This window comes from Heterocephalus glaber, unplaced genomic scaffold (genome assembly GCF_053883595.1).
Source record: "Heterocephalus glaber isolate CG9 unplaced genomic scaffold, H.glaber_assembly_v1.0 deba00001564, whole genome shotgun sequence".
Lineage (NCBI taxonomy): Eukaryota > Metazoa > Chordata > Mammalia > Rodentia > Bathyergidae > Heterocephalus > Heterocephalus glaber.
The window spans coordinates 18,155,044-18,180,184 of record NW_028258351.1 but is presented as its reverse complement, the minus strand read 5'-3'; the positions used below and the strand labels follow the sequence as shown (position 1 = coordinate 18,180,184).

Below are 25,141 nucleotides of genomic sequence, written 5' to 3'. Positions count from 1 at the left end.
TTCCACTTTATTTGTTTTCTTTTTTTTTTTTTTTTGGTACTGGGGATCAAACTTGGGACCTTGCACTTGCAAGGCAGGCGCTGGAACCACTGCGCTAAATCCCCGGCCCTCCACTTTACATAATCCCATTTCACTTTTTATAATACCAAAGACACCTGACTTTAAAAGCCTTAAGACACTGTATCCTTTTACCTTGCTCACTCAGATAAACTTGTTCTAAGCCTTGAATAGCACTAAGTTTACACAGGACAACTTTTCAACCTTCCTTCTGTGAACCAAAGTGAAAAACCTTAAGTCTTTCCTTTTACAACTCTCTTAAGCAATTGTCACATTATTTCACATAGAAGATAACACTTAACATGTTGAATTTCAAGTAAGAAAGCCAATTCCTTCTAACCTAAAGATGACATGCTCATGTAAACTACCTGAAGTACTTAGGAATTCAGGAAAAAAATTAAGTGAAAGAACAAACTAGCATTAAATGTTAACTGGGGAGGGGGGATGAGATAAGAAAAAACTAAGATTCTTCAAAAGGGTAAAACAGGATTAAGGAAAAGAAGAAACGACGGTAAAGCCTGGTGGGGGAGATGACAGGGTTAGCAAAAATGCCAACAGGTTAAACACTCACACACACAAAATACTGTTCCATTTTCAACCCCTCTGTGGGCTGATAATCAAACATGTGCAGTGTGGAGCTCCCTGGGTCTAATTTTTAGCATTAGTAGTAGGAACAATCACAGGATCACAGTGTTGCAAGGATTTCAGGGATTCATTCTAGTCCACTGTATTTCAAACTGTATAAGTGAACTGTTTTCAATGACTTATCTTTTTAAAATAATGAGGTGCAACAGAAAACATTAGGACCACATTTAATGTTGGTGTGTTACTTCATATTTCTTTTTCAGCTATAAATACACTTAGACTGGTTTTCAAAAAAACTAAAATGTACTTCCTACTGTAGAAAACGGTTAAAATAGTTTGAAAGCCACCAAATCCTTATTCATGCAGAATCCATTCCTACAATATCACAGACAGGTGATCATGTGACTTTCATGAGAATGTAAATATGGTAACTGTGTTCACTACCTCACAGGACAGCCAATTGCACTGTTCAGATGATTTTAGATTATCTTCCCACCCTTTCCTTGTATGCTTAAACTGTTAGAAATACCTATTTTTAGTAACAATGCTAAATCTGCTTCTTTAGAGATTTTAGTTCTATCCTCTAGAGTCAGAGAGGAAAATTTCTGACATTTCACATATTCTCTCCTTTCTTCTCCAAATGAAATACCTCCTAACTCTTCAGGAATTTCTAAATTCTACAGAATTTTCTATTTTCTAAATGTTCTTCGGAATTCTAATTTGTAAATTCTAGTTGTTCTCTCCTCATGCTTACGTTAACTAAAATTCTACACAAAATATGATACTGATAAAACACAAGACCAGCACAGTCTAGTAGAAATCTCATCTTCCTTCTTAATATGTGGTATGATAAAAATAGTGAATATTTAAAAATGTTGTTACACTAAAGGACACATTGCCATTAAGTCCTATCAAAATATTCCATCTCACTTTGAACATGTCATATTGTTCTTGACAATTTTCTGAAGCAGTTCTCGAAGTCCTCACTTGTGTCTTTACAAGGTATGAAAAGAACTATGGTGAATGCTGCTGTTGAGTGCCATCCAACGAAAAGGCTCATAAAAAGTGTCTCTTCATCCACCTTACTCACCAGATGAGGCACTATGTGACTTTTGGTTCTTCACCAAACTCAAAATGACCATGAAAGATAAACGTTTTGAATCAATTCAGGACATTAAGGCATAACACCATAATTAAAGATACTCACAAAAGAGGACTTCCAGAATTGCTTCAGAAAGTGGCAAGAATGATAAATGTGTTGGAAGCAAGGAGTATTTTGAAGGGGATTAATAACAATGTCTTACGCTGTAATAGATTTGCTTTATTTAAACATAAACATTATTGTTCCATCACACCTCATAATGTACAGTAAGTTTATCCTATCTTTTGAATGGGCCACAACACCAGTTGTTAGCCCATAAGTCTAATGCAACCTAACACTGTCCTTAAGTCCTTTCCACTTTAACTGCAATTTGGCCAAGGCTCCCTCCAACCTAAACCTGGTACAGTTTTAACCATGTTGCAGGGCTGCTGTTGTCTACAAAATCATAAGTTAGGACTAAAGATATAACTCTTTGGTACATCATATGATATGTTAGTACATGTTGATACTAATATATTAGAAAGATTTTTTTAAATTAAGTTTATTGGTACATTTTAGGTATACAATATGATGACATTCATCGTTGGGAATTTGTGTTACATGATATATCTTGTTATTTTTTTTCCCCATTCCCCTGCCCTCCCTGCAACCCCCCCCGCCCCTCCCCATTTACAAAGACTTTGTTTCCATTTTTTTCTTATCTCATATTTATTCCTTTCCTTTCTTTCCTTTCCCCTACTCCTCCCACTTCCCCTTCCCCTTTGGACCTTTTCTTCCTATTTCACATTATCTATTATACATTCTAATCCTTATTTACACTTTCAGTTTCTCACACCAGAGAAACTATTCAGTATTTACACATGTGTCCTATTTATTTCACTTAAGAATATGGCCTCAATGTGCATCCATTTAGCTATAAATGTCTCTAGTTTCTCATTCTTCATGGCTAAGTAGTACTCCATTTTATGAAAAAAAAATCTTTATCCAGTCTCCCATTGATGGACTGTTTCCAAGTTTTAGCTATTACAAACTGTGCCACTATAAACATGGGTGCATATATGTATCGCTGTGGTATGATTAAATTGTCATTATTTGTAGATGACATGATACTCTACATAAAAGACCTGAAGAACTCCATCGAAAGTCTTCTGGACTTAATAACCAAATTCAGTAGGGTAGCTGGATACAAGGTCAACACACAAAAATCAATACCCTTCCTATACACGAACAGCAGATTAACTGAGAGAGGAAATAAAGAAACAACCCCTTTCACAAAAGCATCCAAAAAAATGAAATACCTAGGAATCAACCTAATGAAAGAAATCAAAGACCTTGCAGTGGATTGACTAATGGTCAATTTGTAATGCTCAGCTGACCTGAATCAGCATGGTCCGGGCATGAAAGATCCACCTGAAGATTGTTACCAATAGCCATAGAAAGAGAACTGGAGATGAAGATACTGGCCTGCTGATTTGCTAGGAGAAGCTTGCTGAGGATGCTTTTCCTGATGCAACTAGATGTTCTCATCGGAGGCGGAGCTCGGGGCCTCTCTGTTGCTGGGAATGGCTGCTGTTTTTGTCAGGGGATCTCTGATCTTTACCGTGAGCATCACTTCCTGGCTCCAATGAGGATCCCTCAGCTTGGTGGCACAAATCCTTCATCTCACCAGTGTAGATTTTCAGGCTTCCACCACTGGCCTTTGGGCCTTCCAGGTGCAGATCCTCAATACGGACAAGCATGAGACATTGCCATGGGGCTCTAGGCCACTGGCTGGACTTGAGGAGAGGATTGCCTTGGACTCTAAGCCTTTAGCTGGACTTGTGTGGGAAACTGCTGGGATCTAGGCCCTCAGCTGGATCCTTTGGGCTTCTAGTGTGCAGTTAATCTCTTGTACTCCTTTGCATTCAACTTTTTGGGTAATTATCATAAAATAATCTTATAAATTATGTGTCCTGTATTTAATATATTCCCTTGCCAAATCCTTCTGACTACAACAGACCTCTACTCTGAAAACTACAGCACTCTGAAGAGATCAAAGAGGATATCAGAAAATGGAAAGACATCCCTTGCTTCTGGGTAGGAAGAACCAATATAGTGAAAATGGCCATACTTCCAAAACTGCTATATAGATTCAACGCAATCCCAATTGAAATTCCAACAGCATACTTCATGGATCTTGAGAAAACAATCCAAAAATTCATCTGGAACAAGGAGAGACCTAGAATAGCAAAAGCAATTCTAGGCAACAAAGACAAGGTTGGGAGTATCACAATCCCCAAACTTGAAACTGTACTAGAAAAACTTTTATCCAAACATCTTTAATATCGAATCCCATTTTCTTCATCTTATCCATGATTTCATAACACTACAAATGCCTTACTAAAATTCAAAGGTAAACTAGGTACAATTTTGGAGTCAGAGAAACTTGGCTTTAACTCAAACCTTGGAAAGATTAACTATTTGCCTTAGGTTTCATTATTAAAATGAAGATGATAAGCCATTGTGCAGCGTATCATAGGCTACAAAGATTAATGATAGCATCACATAAAAAATAACTCGTATAGGGCCAGGAATTTAGCTCAGTGGTTCTGCTGCCTGCCTTACAAGTGCAAGGACCCGAGTTTGATCCCCAGTACAAAAAAAACCCTCACATACAATATGTACTCAAGTGACAGCTGCTATTACACAGGTTCAGGATTTAAGTTTCAGATAGATAATCCTGCTGAGAAAAAAATGAAGATATTAATTCGATACAACTTGTTCTAGAGAACCTTCCTACTGACAACTTTATTCTCTAAAAATGTTCTTAAACCACTTATTTAAAACTCCATTTTTTTAAAATTAATTTTCTTGCTACATTTTAGGTATACATTATAATGACATTCATCATTGGAAATTTGCACCTTTACATAATCTCTCTTGGTTCTTATTTTTCCCCATTCCCCTCCCCTCCCTTCAATCCCTCCCTATTTACAAAGACTTTGTTTCCATTTTCTCATATTAATTCCATTCCCTTTGTTCCTTTCCCCTACCCCTCCCATTTTCCCTTCCCCTTTCCCCCTTTTCTTTCTATTTCACATTATCCATTATACCTTTTAGTCCTTATTTACACTTTCAGTTTCTCACACTAGAGAAACTATTCAGTATTTACACATGTGTGTCCTATTTATTTCACTTAAGGGTATCGCCTCAATGTGCATCCATTTAGCTATAAATGTCTCTAATTTCTCATTTTTTATGGCTGAGTAGTACTCCATTTTATATTAAAAAACACATTTTCTTTATCCAGTCTCCAGTTGATGGGCAATTGGGCTGCTTCCAAGTTTTAGATATTACAAATTGTGCTGCTATGAACATGGGTGCACATATATCACTGTGGTATGAATCTTTTAATTCTTTGGGGAAGATACTCAGCAGGGGAATAGCTGGGTTAAATGGGACTTCCAGTCTGTCCTAGTTCTTTGAGCTATCTCCATACTGATTTCCACAGTGGTAAAACTCCATTATTTTTAAATGCTCCCAAAACTAAATTCAAGCAAGGTTATCAATAAGACAAGAAAGTAAACTAAACTTTAAGAAAAAGACAAATAGACTGAACAATAGTAACTGTGAACAACAACAACAACAACAAAATGCAGATTCCTGGTAGTACAATAAAAAAGAAGGAAATGGAAGTAGAGAAAAGTCAGTTGGCCCAGAAAGGGCAGAACTGGAAAGGACCAGGATAATAGGCATAGTACACCAAGGTAGAAGGGATATATTCAGGGAAGTATTTTCTAAGTCCCTGAATATCTGTGACTACTTAGTGCAGTACAAACTATATTTCAAGGCCTATTCTTGTATTATTACCACACTAATCAACTGTATTCCACCACTTATTTCCAAATGGAATGTATGTATGTAATCATGCTAAAAGCCTCAAATGAATGCCAAAAGGAATTCAGAAGCAACTATACAGTTGAAATAAACTATAGATATTTTTGAGTATTTGTCAATTTAAAAGACAATTTGGCTACCATTACATGAACTTTACCAGGTGGTTTTAGACTATCTTAATTTCTTATTTCCATTAAGTCCAATAATTGTATCTGTCAAAAAGCTGGTGTTCAACATTTACATGTGCATGGATAAAAATGAACTATTACCCATTCAATTAGTACAAACTGGTGTTATTCTACACTATTTCAAATACAATAAGTAAATGCTGCCAGGTGAAAAAGCATGAATTATCACTAGACTGAAGAACAGCTGTTTTCTAATTAATTTGGATATTTACGTATTTTAATTCTCCACTCAGACAAAGATACCTATTCAAAACTTAAATATCAGGCTTGTTTAAGACAACAAACCCAAACAATTCAGTTTTCTGCCTATAACTCTACTGGCATTCATAATAGAACTGTATCATGTCATTTCAAGACCTGATTTGGGACTCTTCAGTGAAGTTAAAACCTGCTATGACTTCTTTGACTTTCACTACTGAAAACTGTCATACAATTTATTATGCTATTAAATCAATTACATTTTCATAACTAAGCTGTCTAAAACATTTTTAGTATGCTGATATGTGACAATTACCCTAGACAAAATGTTAATACAAAAGTTACAAAATATAATTGTTATACAAAATAGAACTGTTTAAATAAATGGAAGTTCTTTCACTTTTAATTTAAAAATATAGTATAAAATATCTTTTTTGTCAACTGGAAAGACTCAATACTGTTAAAAGGTCAAGTCTCCAGAATGACACTCAATGTAACCCTAATCAAAACTCCAGCATGTACTTTTTGTAGAAACTGACAAGCTAATTTTAAAATTTATGCTACAATACAAATTTAAAATAGCTAAAACATTCTTCAAAAGTAAAGTTGGAGGACTAACATTAATCCAAGTTTAAAACTTACTAGAAAGCTAAGATAACCAAAAAAGAATATACATCTCCACAGAACAGATTATAATCCAGAAATTGAATGAAACAAGTATGTTTAACTGATTTTTGGTAATGAGCCTAGGTAATCCAAAGGAAAGAGGACAGCCTTTTCAACAAGAATGCTGGACACATGGATATCAAAAAGAAACAAAAAAAGAAAATGAAAAGAGGGTGGTAATAAACTCCCATCTTTACCTTACATCATATACAAAAATAAAAGTCAAAATGGATCTATGAATTGAAATTTAAGAGCTAAAACTTCTACAAAAATACTTGAAGCCAGGTGTGGTGGTACATCCCTGTAACCCTAGCACTTGGAAGGCTGAGGCAGGAAGATTGGCACAAGTTCGAGGCCAACCTGGGCTACATAGTAAGTCCAAGGCCAGTCTGAACGCAGAGACACCCTGTCTCAAAACAACCAAAAAAAAAAAAAAAAAAAACCAAAAACCTTGAAAAAAAAGTTTGTGAACTTGGGATAGGCAAAGATTTCATAAACAGGGTACATAAAGAATAAAACAGGGCCAGGGATCTAGCTCAGTGGTGCCGCTGCCTGCCTCACAAGTATAAGGTCCTGAATTCAATCCCCAGTACCAACAACAACAAAAAAGAATAAAACATAAAAGAAAAAAAAACAGATAAATTGGATTTCATCAAAATTAAGCCAAGCTTGGTGGTGCACACCTGTAATCCCAGCGCTGGGAAGGCTGAGGCAGGAAGATTGCTAGACCAGCCTGAACTACATAGCAAGACACCCATCTCAAAAAAATAGAGGGGGTGGGGGGTGGGCTGGGGATTTAGCTCAGTGGTGCCACCGCCTGCCTCACAAGTGCAAAGTCCCAAGTTCCAAAAAAAAAAAGTGTCAAAGGTTAGAGACTAGGAGAAAGTACTTACAAATATGTATGGGGGGGGGGGCGCAACAATTTCTTTTAATTGTGGCAGGGTTTTTTTGGTGCCGGGAATTGAACTCAGGACCTCGTGTTTGCCAGGCAGATGCTGTGCTGCTGAGCTACATCCCTGGCCCTTATGATTTAAAAACTTTTTAAAGTATTTTTTAATTTTCATTTTACTTTATTTTTTGAGACAGTGTCTCACTATGTCATCCAGGCTGACCTCGAACTCCTGAGCTTAACTGATCCTCCTGCCTCAGGATCCTGAGTAGCTGGGACCGCAAAGCAGACACCATCATACCAGACAAAAACTTACAACTTAGTAAGACAATCAATTAAAAGAAAGGGCAAAGGGCCAGGGACGTAGCTCAGTGGACTTAGCTACGCAGGCGCAAGGACCCAAGTTCGATCCCCAGTACCAAAAAAAATAAAAGGAAAGGAAAAATCTTTGAGCATTCACCAAAGAAGCATAGGGCAAATAAGCACATGAAAATATGTTCAACATTAACAGTCATTAAGAAAACAAATTAAGCCAGGTGTAGTGGCACATGCCTGTAATCCCAGCACTTGAGAGGCTGAAGCAGGAGGACTGCCACAAGTTCAAGGCCACCCTAGGCTACACAGTGAGTTCAAAGCCAGTCAGAACTACACATCAAGACCCCATCTAACAAATAAACAAATACTGTTCTTTACTAAAGAGTAGATGCTCTGTGAAAATGGAAACTTTATATAGCCTACTCATTGCTGTTTCCAACACTTAGAACTAGGCTTGGCCCATGGGAGGTATTCAACAAATATTTGTAAATTAAATAAGCGAACAAAAAGGTGAACTAGGATAACTAAAACCCACTGAAGAAACATGAATCAGAATTCTGTAAAACAAGCAAGGATTTGAAGAAATAAGAGAGAAGAGTATTTCATGAGAACAAAGACAAAGGTAAGAAAACATCTTCAAGTTGAGGAAAATTGGAAACAAACCACATAATCAGCTGTCTTCCTTGGTTCCTTCTTGAGTTGGGTCTTTCAATACAGTAGCCACATGAGGCTACTGAACACTTGAAATGTGGTTCTCTGAACTGACAGAGCAACGTGAAATAAATGTGGAATTTTGAAGACGTCAATTAAAAAATCTAGAATATACTATTAATTTTATATTGATTATATCTATAAACTTTAACTAGAATGTATTGAATAAAAATTAATTTCTACAAAAAAAGCTGTTATACACTAATGTTCATAACAGAATTATTCATAATAACAAGGAAACACAAATGTCCATCAAAGGGCCTGGGATTTAGCCCAGTAGTGCCAAGACTGCCTGGCAAGCGCAAGTCCTGAGTTTGATTCCCAGTACCAAAAAAAAAAAAAGTCCATCAACTGCTGAACTGACAAAATGTGGTATATCCATATGACAGAAGAGTATTCATCTATATGTACAAAGGAATAAAGTACTTATACACGGTTCAAGATGGGATGACCCTCATCTGGATGCTCTGGTGTATACCTGTAATGCCAGCTACTCAACAGACTGAGGCAGGAGAATCACAAGGCCAGCACAGGCAGCTTAATGAGACCCTGTCTCAAAATTAAAAATAAAATAGGGCCAGGGATGTGTCTCAGTGATAAGAGTTCCGTGAGTGTAATCCCCAGTACCACAAAAATAATTTATCATTAGGAAGCAGTACTAGATTTACAATCTGGTGCTCCTTATCCCCTCAGAGACCATTAAAAACAATCCGTGAACAGGTTTCTTTCAGTAATACTGTAATGCTATCACGGACAACGGTCAGATCCATGGCTGCCCATCATCTTTTGAACAGTCTTCCTACATACAAAGAAATTTCTATTTTATAAACAGTAGCTTCTCAAACTACAAGTCAAATACACAAATTTCCAATCTCCCTTGAAAACCAGAATACTGGCAGGTGACATAAGTTCCCTCCTCCATCCAAACATACCCAAATGTAACTTCCAATTCAGAAATGAGCAGTAAACAAATAAGGTTCCATTTTCACTGTTAATTAGGTTTTCAATAGTGTCCCAGTTCCTAAATCAGAAATGGCATCAATGTAACCAGGAGTGGCAACAGTAATCATGTTAACAGCATCAGATGCAACAGTTTTTTGGTTTTTTTGGTACCAGGGATCAAACTTGGGACCTTGTGCTTGCGAGGCAGGCAGCAGCACCACTGAGCTAAATCCCCAGCCCCAGATGAAACAATTTCTTATCAGACCTATTGTGTGGCAGCTTTTGGATGTTCTTAAAAGTTAGCCTAGAGCACTGATTCTCAAACTGTGGTTCTGAGACCACAGCACCATCATCACCTGAGAACTTAAGAGAAATACAAACTCTCAAATCCCCTTCCCAGACCTCCCTCAATCAGGAACTGTGGAGGTGAGGCCCAGTAAAGTGTTTCAACAAGTTAAAATTTTAGACACATGCTAAAGTTTGAAAACCAATGGTCTAGAATCAATCTCCCTCTCTCTCTTTGCTTCCCTCCCTCCCTCTCCCCGCAATGACTCTAAGCAACCTGATATCCTCTCAAAAATATCTTTTCTTGGTAAGCCAGACAGAATAAACTGCTCTGTTTGCAACAAAGAACCCTGAGTGAAACATGCTATAACGTCATTGTCACATACTATTCTTGTGAAGATTATCCATAGGATGCTAAGCACTGATTTTTTTTTTTTATCCACAAAGAAGAAATATTATCTAGAAGAAACAACCTGCTACAATCAACCTGGTTGAATTTGTTTCATAACACTATGTGGGGGTGGGGAACACATACTGTACTTTCTCCTAAAGAATAAAGTATGGAAAGCTGCCCCCTATAAACCTACAACCAGCATCAAAAAAAAGTTTATGATGGAGACACGTGACCAACACCACCTCAGCAGAGGTAGTCAAGGTTAAAATCAACAAAGACAAGCCATGTTGATAGCATGTACTCTTTTTTTTCTTTTGGTACCGGAGATCAAACTTGGGACCTTGCACTTGCGAGACTGGTGCTGGAACCACTGAGTTAAATCCCTGGCAATAGTATTTACTCTTAACATGATGCAGAGAAAAGCACACTTTACCTGCACTCTTTTCCTCCCCAAAACTACAACTCCAGTCTAATCATGAAAAAAACATCAGACAGATCCGAAGTGAGAAACAGTCTACAAAATACCTGGTCAGTATTTCTTATAACTGGCAAGATCATCAAAACAAAGTCAAAGACACATTCACAATCTAGAGCTGCCTCAGGAGACATGGCAACGAAGAGTAAGGCAGTATCTGCATAGGACCCAGGAATAGAAAAAGGAAATCAGGTCAAAACAAAGGAAATCTGAATCAACTACAGACTTCAGTAAGGAACAATGCATCAATATAAATGTCTTCATTTTGATAAATGTATCACACTAATATATTATTAATAGGGGACAATGGCTATGCATGATAAGAAAACTCCAAGCTACCTTACTTTTCTGAAGGTATACAAATGCTTTTCTAAAAAAAGATGGTATCTTTAAATGCTATTGTTTAAATTTTGTTTGTTTTTTTGGGTTTTGTTTCCCCAGTACCAAGGATCGAACTCAGGACCTTACACTTGCAAGGCAGGGGCCATGCCCCTGAGCTAAATCCTCTGCCTTATTGTTTAAATTCTGAATGGCCTTTACATCCAAACAAATGAACACAATTACTAAAGCTGAAAAAAGCAGTCTGGCAATGTTGCCCACCTAGGAACACCAATATCTCCCCACAAACTTCACGACCACACTGCCAAAACAAGTCTTCAAACTTAAGAGAAATGAAAAACACTTAAATGTTTAGCAGAGTAGACTTTCGTTCCCATCTGACTTTAATATTACATTCTATAAGATCTGATTATATCTTCTAATAACTTAGTTTTGCCTAGAGTCAGTCAAAGAATAAAGGACATAAAAAGGCAGAGCTTAGAGATGAGTGCAGACAGCAGGGGGAAAAGCCTTGCAAATGAGAAAACAGACCCCAGTAACAATAAAGAGGGCTGAGACACAGGGAGATAAAAATAAACAATGACCACAGATGAGTTAGAATCCCTTAATATAAGGCAGAGCAAACAAATATATTTGAAAAGAAATTTCAGTAGCACTGGGGAGTCACCACCTTACAGCTCAATACCAAAACTATGTTCATAATAATGACTGTTATCAATAAACAAATAAGGTGATTTAAGGACATGTGATTTATTTTAGAAAAACTGCTAAGAAAAATATATGCTATACTTGTAGCATCCTACTACTGGCCCCAGAAAGGAACAAGGGCTTCTTAAGGAAAATGACTATTCCAGGTCTGGGCAAAAGGTATGTAAGCCCAGAACATTTTGTTGTCTATTAGAATTATATCAAAGATTTTTGAGTCAGTATAAAGTGGCTACATTGGACAAAAGTAGAATAGTTTGGTTATCAGTGTGGGAGGCTAACTACCCTACCTCCATAAGTTATATTCATTCTTTATGCCAGCGATGGTGAACCTTTCAGTGCTTTCAACGATACAAGCAGCCCACTGTGGCACTGTGGCATTCGTCCCATAGGTTCGCCACTACTGCCCTATGCCCTGGAGCCTGTGAATATTATTTTAAATGGCAAGAGTCTAAAGTGATTTTTAAATTTTTGTCATTTCTGAGCTTGAGGGCTTAAGTCTAAACTAGCTGAAAAATAATATACCCATATAACATCATTTCTCTACCACTCCAGATAATGGGGCATTATACATACACACACATGCAATTTAAAATAGAAAACTATTTATTTTTAAAAATGAGACTAAGGCTATAGTTCAAGATAGAGTGCTTGCTTGGCATGCACAAGGCCCTGGATTCAATCCCCAGTATCAAAAAAAGAATATATGACATATATGTGTATATATATAATTGTATATATACAATTATCTCTTATATTATCAATTCTTTTAATACAAAAGGCAATTGTTTAGAATATAATAGATTTTTATCATTTATAGGGAAAAAAAGCCTAACACAACATAATCTATCTCTAGAACCATGAATGATTATTCTGGAAAATAAATCAAATTTCCCATGTACACATTACCCTTTACTGTAACACAGAAAATTTTAAGCGAAGGTGTAATCCTTCATCCCCCTAAAAAAGCTACACTATATCTACAAATTCTACACTACAGATTATCTGGCAGAAGAAAATACATCATAAATAATAAAAATACAAGGATATTTCATTTACAAGTAAAACTGCATGTAGAAATATAAAGGTAATAAACAGAGAGAGAAGATTAGAACTTTGATAGCTATGCTGCCCTCCATTCATGTGGATGAAGATTAACAGTATGTCTAAGGAAGGGAACGTGAGAACCCATAGATAAAAAGAAGTTTCACCAAGAGAATGCTAACACTAATACTTGAAAAGAGGGAAATCTCAAAGCTACAAAAAATGAAATGGGGTTCCAGGCTGCTGAACCACCCCGGCCAGCACAAAGGAGGTGAGCTGCACCCAGCGGACAACAAGAGGAGGCTTCCAGGCCACCGTACCAACCCCACCCCAGCACAGAGAAGGTGAGCCACCCGGCCCCCCACCCCCGGCCCCATTAAATGAGAAGACACATAAACAAGTTTCAAAACCAAACTTTCAGATCACCTAAAGCAACCCCAAAGGGAAACAAGATGGAACATTCTGAGACTCAACCACCTGGACTCCATGAACTGGCAACAAAAGAGGATCTGGAAAAAATGCAATCAGAAATAATTTCTTAGATAACAGCAGAGATTGTGCCCAGAGTGCAAGACATGATTAATAAATCTAGAGAGGACACAGATAAAAAACAGAGGAGCTGAGGAACATGATGGAATCCCAACATAGGAAGCAAATGGAATCCATAAAACAGACACAAACAGATTTCCGGGAGATTAAAAGCTCCACTGAAAGTCTATGTATCAGAATAAGCCAATGTGAGGACAGAATTTCAGGTATAGAGGATAAGATTGCAATTAGTGACCAGGAAAAGAAAAAACACTTTAAAATTGTAAGGGACCAAGAGAAATCAATCCAGCAGCTGCTAGATGATGCAAAGAAGAATAACCTAAGACTGACTGGAGTCAATGAAGAAAGAGGAGAGAGTGCAGATGACATAAAAAAAAACAAAAAACCTGTTCACAGAAGTGATGGCAGAAAACTTCCCAAGCAGGGGAAAAGAACTTGACATACAGATAAGTGAGGCATATAGGACTCGAAGTAGCCGTGATCAAAAAAAATCTACACATAGGCATATAATAGTTAAGATTCCAGAAACCCAACAGAAGAACAAAATTCTACAAGCAGTTAGAGAAAAGAAACAAATCACATACAAAGGAAAGCCCATCAGAATCACAGGAGACTTCTCAATGAAAACCCTCAAGGCAAGAAGAGCTTGGAGTGACGTATTTCAAGCCCTAAAGGAAAATAGCCTCCAACCCAGATTGATGTACTCTGCAAAACTATCTTTCAAAATCGATGGAGAAATAAGATACTTTCATGACAAAGAGCACCTTAGGAACTTCATGAATGCCAAACCAGCACTCCAAAAAATTTTAGACAATATCCTAGGAAAAGACAATGAGGATCACAACCCTAGGAAGCCCAGCAGAATGAATCCATCTGGCATGACAAGAAATTAAATGCAAGGGGGGAGAATCCAACAGAAAAAGTCATGACAATGATAAGTCAATATGTATAAGTTATAAACATTAATGTTAATGGTCTCAGTTCACCATTCAAAAGAAAGAGACTGGCAGAATGGGTCAAGAAGCAAGATCCAACAATATGCTGCATACAAGAAACACATTTAATTCAAAAAGAAACTCATAGACTGAAAGTGAAAGGGTGGAAAACAATACTCCATGAGACAGGAACCTCCAAAAAAGCAGGAGTAGCTATCCTCTTTGCAGATCAAGTGGATTTCAAACAAAAATCTGAAACACTCTGGTCCCAAGAATTTCAGATAAGGGATAGTCAACTTGTATGTACAAATCTATTGTGAACATGTGTTTTCATTCCTCTTAAGTAAAAACTTAAGAACAGAAGGGGTGGTAGGGCTGGGGATTTAGCTCAGTGGTTTCGCCACCTGCTGTGCAAGCGCAAGGACCTGAGTTCGATGCCCAGTACTAGAAAAAAAAAAAAAAAAAGAACAGAACAGTTGGTTCCTAACAGTAATACAAGAAAGTTCTATATGGTTTTCCAAAATGGTTTTATCATATTATATTCACATTAGCAATATTAGAAAGTTCTGACTGGTTCACACCTAAGCTGAATTTGTTCTTTTAAAACTTTTAACTTCATCTCCCTAATGAGTGTATAATTCAATCTTGTTATTGTACTGATTAGTATTTTTCTGATTCTAATGTTGCACACATTTCCTTGTGCTGTACTGGCTATTTATCATCTTCTTGTGTCTACTTTTTTATTTTTTTTGGTACTAGAGATTGAACTCGGGTCCTCGCGCTTGCGAGGCAGGCGCCAGAACCACTGAGCTAAATCCCCGGCTCCTTGTGTCTACTTTTTAATTGGGCTGTCTATTAATGAGCTGTAAGAATTCTTTATATATTCTGGTCATAGGTTATATGCATTATAAATATGGTCTGTTTAAGGACTACTTTTCATTTTCTTAATGATGTCATTTAAAGTTCTAAATTTTAATGGAATCTCATTTTTTTTTTCCATTTGCTGAAAACACTATCTTTTCCTCTGCTCTTGAATTGAGTTTATGTTCTATAAAATGTTAATGTTAAATAATCTTTCAAAACTCAGTGGACCACATATGTGTGGTTCTATTTCTAGATTCTGTTTTATTCCAATGATCTATATGTCTTTCCTTACACCAACACTGCCTTGATTACTGTAGCTTTAGACGAAGTCTTAAAATTAGGTACTAAATGTCTTCCAATACTGTTTTTTTTTTCTTTTTACTTTTCTAGGTCCTTTGTATTCCTACATAACTTTTAAATTTCAATATCCAATTCTTCATTTATAGCAAGTATGCATAGACCTGAATTTTTATATATACCTTGTGTTTTCTCATCCTGCTAAATTCAAATATAAGTTCTAGGGGCTCCTTGAGATTTCTTAGTATTTTCTCTGTAGATGATCATTTCATCTACATATAAAGGTTTTATTTCTACCTTGCCAATCCTATCCTAATTGTGTCATTTTATTGCCAGATTATTTTGGTTTGGGCCTATGTTTCAAAGTTTAATGGACAGATGAAGAGTAGGCATATCTGCCCTGTTCCCCACCTTAGGGAGAAAGCATTATATCTTCTCCATTCATATAAGGCATTTTTGCTGGAAGTATGGAGTACATGGCTTATCTGTTGAGAAGGTTCTGTTCTACTTCTAGTCTCCTGACAGCTTTTACCATGAACAGCTGTAGAATTTAATCCAATACTTTTTCTCCAACTAGTGACAGGATCATATGACTTTTTCCTTTCCTCTGTTAAAATGATGACTTTTAGGGGTGGATCTTCCAATGCTGAACTAACACTGCCATCCCTATAATAAAACCACTTTCTACATACTTCCAGATCTGACTTCTAATAGTCTGTTTTGTTAAACAAATTTTTATCTGTGTTCATACTTTTTTCTTCTATTACCTTTATCCAGTTTTAGTATTAGCACTTTGATTTCCTAAAATGAGAAGAGAACTGTTCCTTCTTTTTTCTGCTTTAAATGCTTGATATAATTTATCAGTTAAAATGTATATGAGCCTGTTGTTGTCATATAGATAAGTTTTCAAGCTAGGAATATACTTTCTTTAATAGGTGCTATTCAAATTTTATATTTCCTCCAGAGTCAGTTTCATTAATTTGTCTTCCAAGGTACTTCTTACAAGTTGTCAAACTTATTTCAAAAAAGATTTTTGTAATATGCTTTCTATATCCTTTTAAATTCTGTAAAATCTGTGGTAATGTCTCCTAGATCTTGGTATTGTAATTTTTAAAATGTATAATTGATATTGTGTAATAGGAAGAAAAGGTCTAAAGGAGTAGGGGAAGTGGGAGAGGTAGGGGAAAGGAAAGAAGGGAAAGAAATATGAGAAAAGGGAAAAAATGGAAACAAAGTCTTTGCAAATAGGGAAGGGTGGAGGGGGTGAAGGGAGGTCAGGAGAAGGGTAAAAAAATAAGAACAAAGATACTCATGGAAAGGTACAAGATCCCAATGATGAATGTAACTGTATTTTATACCTAAAATGTACCAATAAACTTAATGGAAAAAAAAATGAAATGGGTAATAATAGGAGCTAATAATTACATTTTGTCTATCAGGTGTTTTATGGGAAGCAGTGTAGCCCAACAGTTGAGAAAATAGATTCTGGAATTAAACTAGGATTTTAATCACGACTCTAACACTTATTTACAACAAACACCTACATCTACGGCCCAGTGGAAGAGGACTTGCCTAGCATGCACAAGGACCTAGGTTCAATCTTCAGTATCAACAAAAAAAAAAAAAAAAAAGAAAAAAAATTCGAAATAAACAAATAAGCCTATATCTAATTCCTAAGCCTGTGACAGCTCTCTTAAATGGTCATTTAGCATTTCCTTAAATATCTACTTAAGTACTTTTCAATATTCTCAACTTCATAAATACAAGGTTTAATTTAAATGTTAAAGAAATACAGAGTAGATATAGTAGTTCTGTGAAAACTATTCAAACACTGCATCTAAAATATTCATGGATGCTTTAGAGTCAAAGTTCTTTAGATATTCCTTTTTTTTTTTGGTACCGGGGATCGAACTCAGGACCTTGCTCTTGTGAGGTAGGCACAGTGCCACTGAGCTAAATCCCTGGCTAGTTTTTCTTTTTTAATGGAGAATAAAGAGAGAAATTTTATTTCTTAGTTGGGCTTGGTGGCTGTAATCCTAGCATTCTGGGAGGCTGAGGCAAGAGGATCACAAGTTTGAGCCCCGCCTGGGCATAAGCCAACAGAAACCAAAGAAATGCAAATCTGAACAATACTTTTTGTTCACCAAAACTGGTGAATTCTTTTCATGGATTTCTCTTTCTAATTAAAGATATCACTACCCTGTGTAGATATGCTCCCACGCTGCGGATGAGAGCAAAAACTGCTATAACTTCAAAGGATGATGTACTAATTATGTTTCTTATTTTTTATATTTTATAATGCTATGATATCTCAGCACTCTAGCTCATCAGGAAGACTCCCCCTCCCAGAGTTGGCTAATTCCTAGAAATAGGAAACAATTCCCCTTACCCAATAAAGTGCACCTTCTATATGCAAACCAACCAATCCAAACTACACATTCCCAACCAACTAACTGCTTTAGTTAACTCTCACATCCAAGCAACTATTTCCTATAGCCTAATCACCCCAAGGCTAGTTATCCAAACCAGTAGAGACCAACCCTACAGCTCAGAACTATCCAACTATAAACTTACTCAGAATTGCCTAATCTACCTTGCCCTATGCATTCCTTCCCACAAAAACCACAATAAAGACTCTAGGATTATTATATATTATAAATAAAGGTCTTGCTCTCCTATGATCTGTCTCCTGCTTCCCCACTGACCCTGTGTGCATGGCATGCTCCTTTCTCTTGGGATATGTAAGTAAAAAGCTCTTCTTTCAGAAGGGAAAGGAATAAATACGAGAAAAGGAAAAAATGGAAACAAAGTCTTTGTAAATAGGGAGGAGTGGAGGAGTTGAAGGGAGGGCAGGGGAATGGGGAAAAAAATAAGAACCAAGATATATCATGTATCCCCAAAGATATATTTCCAATGATGAATGTCATCATATTGTATACCTAAAATGTACCAATAAAATTAATGATTTTTTTTTTTTAAAACCTCTTCTTTCAAAGGCAGTTGTCTCCTTACCACATCAGACTAAAATAAATCCAGGATACATTTCAAGACAGATGGCTATGTGGTAATCAACAACAAAGGCCTTGAAATTTTGTGTGGTCTTTTTTGTTTTGTTTTTCATTCAATATTTTCTGACTGTTAACTAAAACCATGGGATGTGAAATCACAGATGAGGGGGTACAACTATATTAACTGCCAGAAATTTATCCTAAAGAAGTAATCAGGCATATAAAGATTCAACTGTGAGAATACTGACTGCAGTAGCAGTTCAAATTCCAAAACATTAGGGGGTGAAAAAAATGAATATATTGTAGTAGTCCCCCTTATCTCAAATTTCACTTTCCAGAAAATATTCACTTAACAGAAAATATTGAATGGGGCTGGGCATGGTGGTGCATACCTATAAGCACTTAGGAAGCTGAGGCAGGAGGATTGCCACAAGTTTGAGGCCAGCCCAGACTATACAGTGAATTCAAGACCAGCCTGGACTACACAGCAGGACCTTGTCTCAAAAAAAACTTAAAGAAAAAAAAAACTGAATGGAAAACTCCAGCAAGTTTTAAATTGTGCACTGTTTTAAGTAGCATGATGAAATCTCACGCTCTCTTGCTCTGACCTGCCTGGAATATGAATCATCTTTTTGTCCAGCATTTCCACACTGTATAGGCTACCCACCAGTTAGTCACTTAATAGCCAAGTTATCAAGATAGACTATCAAGGTATCACTATACTTTTGTTCAAGTAACCATTAAGTAACCATTAATTACTTAATAACTTGGTAATTTCATATGCCAAAGTGAAGCCATGAAGCGCTTCCTTTAGGCAAAAAGATTAAAGTACCCTAAAACATCTGAAGAATCAGAGACTACATTCACCTAACTTTAAATATAGTATACTGTTTTACAAAGTAATTGTTCTATTTATGATCAGCTTTTGTTTTGGATGGTTTTTTTCTGAGACAGTCTCACTATGTAGTTCAGGCTGACCTTGAACTCACTATGCAGCACAGACTGACCTCTAACTCTCAGGGATCCTCCTGTCCTAGCCTCACAAGTGCTAGAATTATAGGCATGCACCACCACACCTGGAAATATATTTAGTTATTACTATTAATCTTGTACTGCATCATTTTTTTTCAGATTGAACCCAGGGAATGCTGAGCTACATCCCCAGCATTTTTTATTTTGAGATAGGTCTTGTTAAGTTACCCAGGCTAGCACTGAATTTGCAATTCTCCTGTATATACGGACTACTACAACCAGCAGTGCTTAACAGTGCTTATTTTATAAACTGTGTTTTACCTGACTATGAACATATAGGAAAAAAACATAGCATAAAGTACTACCCACAGTTTCAGGCATCTGCTTAGGGTTTTAGAACATATCCACCCCAGGGGGTGGGGGTGTTACTGTATTTAACAACAGAAAATTCACCAATTATGAAGTATCAGTACAAATTTCAAGATAATAACTTTAAAAAACATATAACAATTATATTAAATTTACAAGGAATAAATATTTCCTATACTAAACTGTCCCCAGCACAGTAAAAGCTAAAATGTTTCCCTATTTATTTTACCATATTAATACAATCAAGATAATAAAACCCAAGGCAGTATCAAAATGGAAAAACTATAGGCCAATCTCACTGAAGGATATAACTACAATATTTTTCACACATTAGCAAATCAAATCTAGCTACATACCAAAACAATCTGTCACAACCAGGTTGAGTTTATCTCAAGTATAGAAAAACTGTCTAATATCAGGAATTCCATTAACATAATCCATTTTATTAAACAGTTCAAAAAGATCTGAGATCAGTGAATTACAAAGAAAAGTACAGTATAGCAATTAGAGTAAATACCTATGGGAAATAATACCAAATACAAAGATGATCTATGGGCTTGCAGAAGAGAACCCAACAAATATAACTAAGAAGACAGTGAAAGACTTAAAGGAATAAATATTTACAAAAGGAAATCAGAATTGGGTGTGCAAGTGTATGGGGGGACGCCTGCAGGAGAATGCAATATTGATTATGCCCACAGCGGGCTGTAAGCAATGCAGGCTGTTAAGAGTTAACCCCACAATTGGCTTGTTTATAGAAGTGTGTCTGGCCAAAGCCTATGTGTCAAGGTCAGAGTAACTCGCACCCAAATTCCATTCCCACAACTAAAACATTCTTAACTAGAAGGACAAGGTTCTAATTACAAACATATATTTTGTCTATTCTGTTCCTAATTTAAGAATGCTTGGTCTTTTTCCTTTACAAGCCTTGCTTAATTTCCACAGAAAATGCATGACTGCACATCCTCACATGTAGTTTCACCTTTGTGTGTAGCTCACCTTTACCCCAGGTGATTACCAATAAAAATCAGTGGCTTGGACTGGCCAGCACCTTTGTTGGTTGCACCAGCATTGGTTGTCCTTCCACCCCACTTTCTGTCTCTCTTAGTTCTGACTTTTAGTTTTGTTTTGGGGGTTTTTTTTGGTACCAGGGATCAAACTCAGGATCTTGTACTTGTGAGGCAGGCAGCGGAACCACTGAGCTAAACCCCAGCCCCTTGTCTTTTAGTTTTTATTTCCTCGGGCTTGCATCATACACTGAGCAGAAGACTGGTGCCTACTGCAGAGGTTTCCAGTAATATTTCAGGGGTCCCGGTAGATGTCAGCAAACAGGCTCAAAAGGGCTGAGGGTGTAGTTCAGTGATGGAGTACTTTGCCTAGAATGCACAGCCCCTAGGTTTAGTCCCCAGCACCGTGGCAGGAAAAAAACAAGGCCCACAAAGGAGGAAAGTAGAAAATAGAAGGAACTTATGAATCAGCTTTGGAATGCTCTATTTTCTGAGTGTGTTAAGAAAAAAATTAACTGAACCCTTTACTTTTTAAACCACTAGGGGGTGGCTTTCCAACTGCTCCCACACAGAGATATTCCTAATTTATATAAAAGAATACATCAAAATTTAAAAGTATCACAGGATATGGTGGCACATGCCTATAATCTCACTACTCAGGAGGCTAAGGCAGGAGAATCTGCCTTGAGTTTGAGGCCAGCCTGGGCTACATAGTGAGTTCAAAGCCAGCATGAACTACATAGCAAGAACCCATCTAAAAAACAATTTAATGTATCAAAAGTATCAAATTTTAAATATATAACCTTCAAAGGACTAACAGATTAGATGGCAGTATTTGGAAAAAATATTTAAATACATGTAGTAGGATGTTTACTATAGTATTATGTAAAACAGGAAAAAAATTTTCATTGACTTTCAAATATTTACCGATAAGAGAATTAAACATACTATACATTCCATTCACTGGAATACTACTGTTAAATATCAGTAAAAATAACTTTTTCTTTTTACAGTACTAGGGATTGAACCCAGTACCTCAAGTGCTCTACCACTGCACTACATCCTAGCCCCCACCCCTTTTTTCTTAACTTAGAAACAGGATCTCACTAAGCTGTCCACTCTGGCCTTAAACTTGCACCTGAGTAAAAGGTATGTACCACCATGCCTGGCTAAAAATAACATGAGTTTTTTTGGTACCAGGGATTGAACTCAGGACCTTGCACTTGTGAAGCAGGCAGCGGCAACACTGAGCTAAATCCCCGGCCTTACATGTTTGATTTAATAGTATACCATGTCATGATCTAAGTGGAAGGAAAACATACTATTATAATGCATTATTAAAAGAATTATAATGCCTGTCTGCACTATCTGTCTGCAATGGGCAATATAAATTTTATTTAAAATTATAAAATAATTATTTGCAGGAAAAAAAAAAAAACTTAAGTGCAAGATCCAGGCAACCAGCCAAGCATGGTGGTACATGACTGTAACAACAACACTCAGGAGGCTGAGGCCAGCCTAGGACACACAGTAAGTTCAAGGTCAACTGGCACTTCATAGCAAGACCCTGTGTCTCAAAAAAATTTATCATCTATCTTTTATTTTGCACTTTATTTAAAATTTGAGTCTCATATAAAATAAACTATACAACAAACTATACAATATCTAATTTCATTTAACATTATCTCAACCAGTCTCAAGAAATTTTTTTTTTAATTTTAAAAGGCATAGAAGACCTAACAGCTCTTACAGATACAACTTAGGAATTAAAATGGTATCGAAAATGAACTGGCCACTTTTTTAAAAATTTAAACACAAAAAGGAAAGTATGAGGAATGACTAATTGATTTTGAGATACAGTAGATCTTTCAAAGTATCAAAACATTATTATTGTTTGTTTAAATGAAAACTTAAATTTCCCTCTGCATGAAAATTACCCAAAATGCTAAATTAAGGACAGGACTAAGACTACAACTTAGTGATAAAGCATTTGCCTAACATGTACAAAACCCTGGGTTCAATATCCAGGACTATGATGGGGGGAAGTTAATATGTATTAAATAAAGGTTTTTCATAAATTAATTTTTTAAATGGCAAAGGACACAAAAAGACAATGCCCAAAGAAGTAAAAAATGGTGAATATATATTTTAAAGGCCAATCATACCAAAAATACAACTTGAAATACAAATAAGATACCCTTTTATGATAATCCTATTTGCAAGAAAATATTGGGTCTATAGTGCTGACAAGAGTAAGAGAAAGCCAATAAAATATAGCACTAGTGGTAGAAATGTAAAGTAGAACTAGCTTTCTGCAAAGAAAATTTTGCCAGTGTATATCAAAACACCAATACATTTTGATCCAGAACATTCTAGGAATTAAAAATGAAACCAAAGATTAATGCCAAAGGACATCTCCTATAAAATTATTAGAAGAATTTATAAATAATCAAAATAGAAACTTGGGCTTTGTTTCAATTTTGCCCATTTTTCAATGATGTAAAAATTTATTCAACTAAAACTGACCTGAGAATAAGAAGTGAGATGAAAATAATCATGGGAACCTGGATTCTAAGCAAGATACTGTATTTTCATTTCCTCAATTATGAAATTGGGATAACACCACCATTAAAGAATTGGATTACATTATCTAATGCATTTATATATTAACTTACTTTAATTGTAAAGATGTTTGTAAATATACATTCTCAGACCAGCCCATAATCCCAGCTAGTCAAAAGTCATTACAAATTTTAGGCCACCCTGGGCAACTTAGGCCCTGCCTCAAAAAATAAAAAATGGGGGTCGGGGAGTAGGGATGTAGCTCAGTGGTAAAACATTCCTGGGTTCAGTCCCTGCACTTAAAACAAACAAACAAAAAAATATATAGATATATGCTCTCTTTATTTTATCAACTAAATGAGACTTTCCAGAGGGATTGTTCACACCAACCAAATGCTCTAACACAAGCCTCTCAATGATATGTTTATATATATTTTTTTGACAAGAGGACCACAGTAGGCAGTCTTAATGTTCTCATTCTGAATTTCATCTGAATGAATAAATACTTAAGAATAGACAAGGAGGGCTGGAGATTTAGCTCAGTGGTTCCGCTGCCTGCCTCACAAGCTCAAGGTCCTGAGTTCAATCCCCAGTACTGAAGGAAAAAAAATAATAATAAAAGCATAGACAAGGAAAATCTAGAAAATGAGTAATGAAGGGTTGCTGGCTCTTACAAATATTAAGACATCAGGAAGCAGAAAGGAACAGTAATTATAGCTATGTAGTATAACAACAAAATAGAGGCCGGGGATTTAGTTCAGTGGTTCTGCCGCCTGCCTTGGAAGCACAAGGACCGGAGTTTGATCCCCAGTACCAAAAAAAAAAACAAAAACAAAACACCCACAAAATAAATCAACTGAACAAAATACTGTACAGGGCCAAGGATTTAGCTCAGTAGTTCTGCCTCCTGCCTTGAAAGCACAAGGACCCGAGTTCAATTGCCAGTACCAAAAAAATACAACAACAAAATACTGTACAGTATAGAATTCTACTTCTGAAAATTTAGCATGTAATATTTGCATTTCAAACCAATAAAAAATAATGGATTAATCACTACTTGCTGCAAAAAAAACCAAACAACTGGTCATTTAAAAACAATAAAAGCCATATTATTTCATTCCTTACATCAAAATAAAATTTCAAGGATAAAGATGACAAAAACACAGAACATAAACCTAAATTCCCTAAAGGAAAAAAACTGATAAATTAAATCACATAAAAATTAATATACTTCCATATGCTAAAATATCTCAAAGCTAAAAAACTAGAATATGCTACTATAACTGTTGCATACATGACAATAATCAATTTCTCTTCATGCAAACAATTTATTAAATTAAGGTACTATCAGCCCTGTTATGTGCTGGTGGGAAGCCTGTTAATTCCTAGACCTTTTTGAAAGAGAATTTAGTAGTAGCAGTTACTGTTTTAAATATGCACATGCTTTTTTGTTTGTTTGATCCTCCTACCTCTGCCTCCTGAGCTAGGATTAGAGGCGTGTGCCACCATGCTCAGCTTACTTTCACTTTGTTTTGTTTTTATTTTTAAATGTGCACATTCTTTAACTTAGTAATTATATTCATGGAATTCACCCCACATAAACATTCATACAAGTATGTTATGCAGTTTTATTATGATATAAATACTCATCAATAAATGTTTTTTAAATTACAGTACATCTCTCTTCACAAAAGTGAATGATTTATTTCAAAACTAATGACAGTGGCATGTGCCTATAGTTCCAGCACTCAGAAAGTTGAAGTGGGAGGATCACCTGAGCCCAGGAGTTCAAGACCAGCCTGGGCAA

General features: G+C 36.2%; 1 protein-coding gene across 6 annotated transcripts in view; it reads right to left on the bottom strand.

Moving 5' to 3' along the window:
* Rabep1 (rabaptin, RAB GTPase binding effector protein 1) overlaps window positions 1-25,141 on the bottom strand; it is a 175,121-nt gene that overhangs the window by 85,999 nt on the left and 63,981 nt on the right. The window lies entirely within an intron of this gene.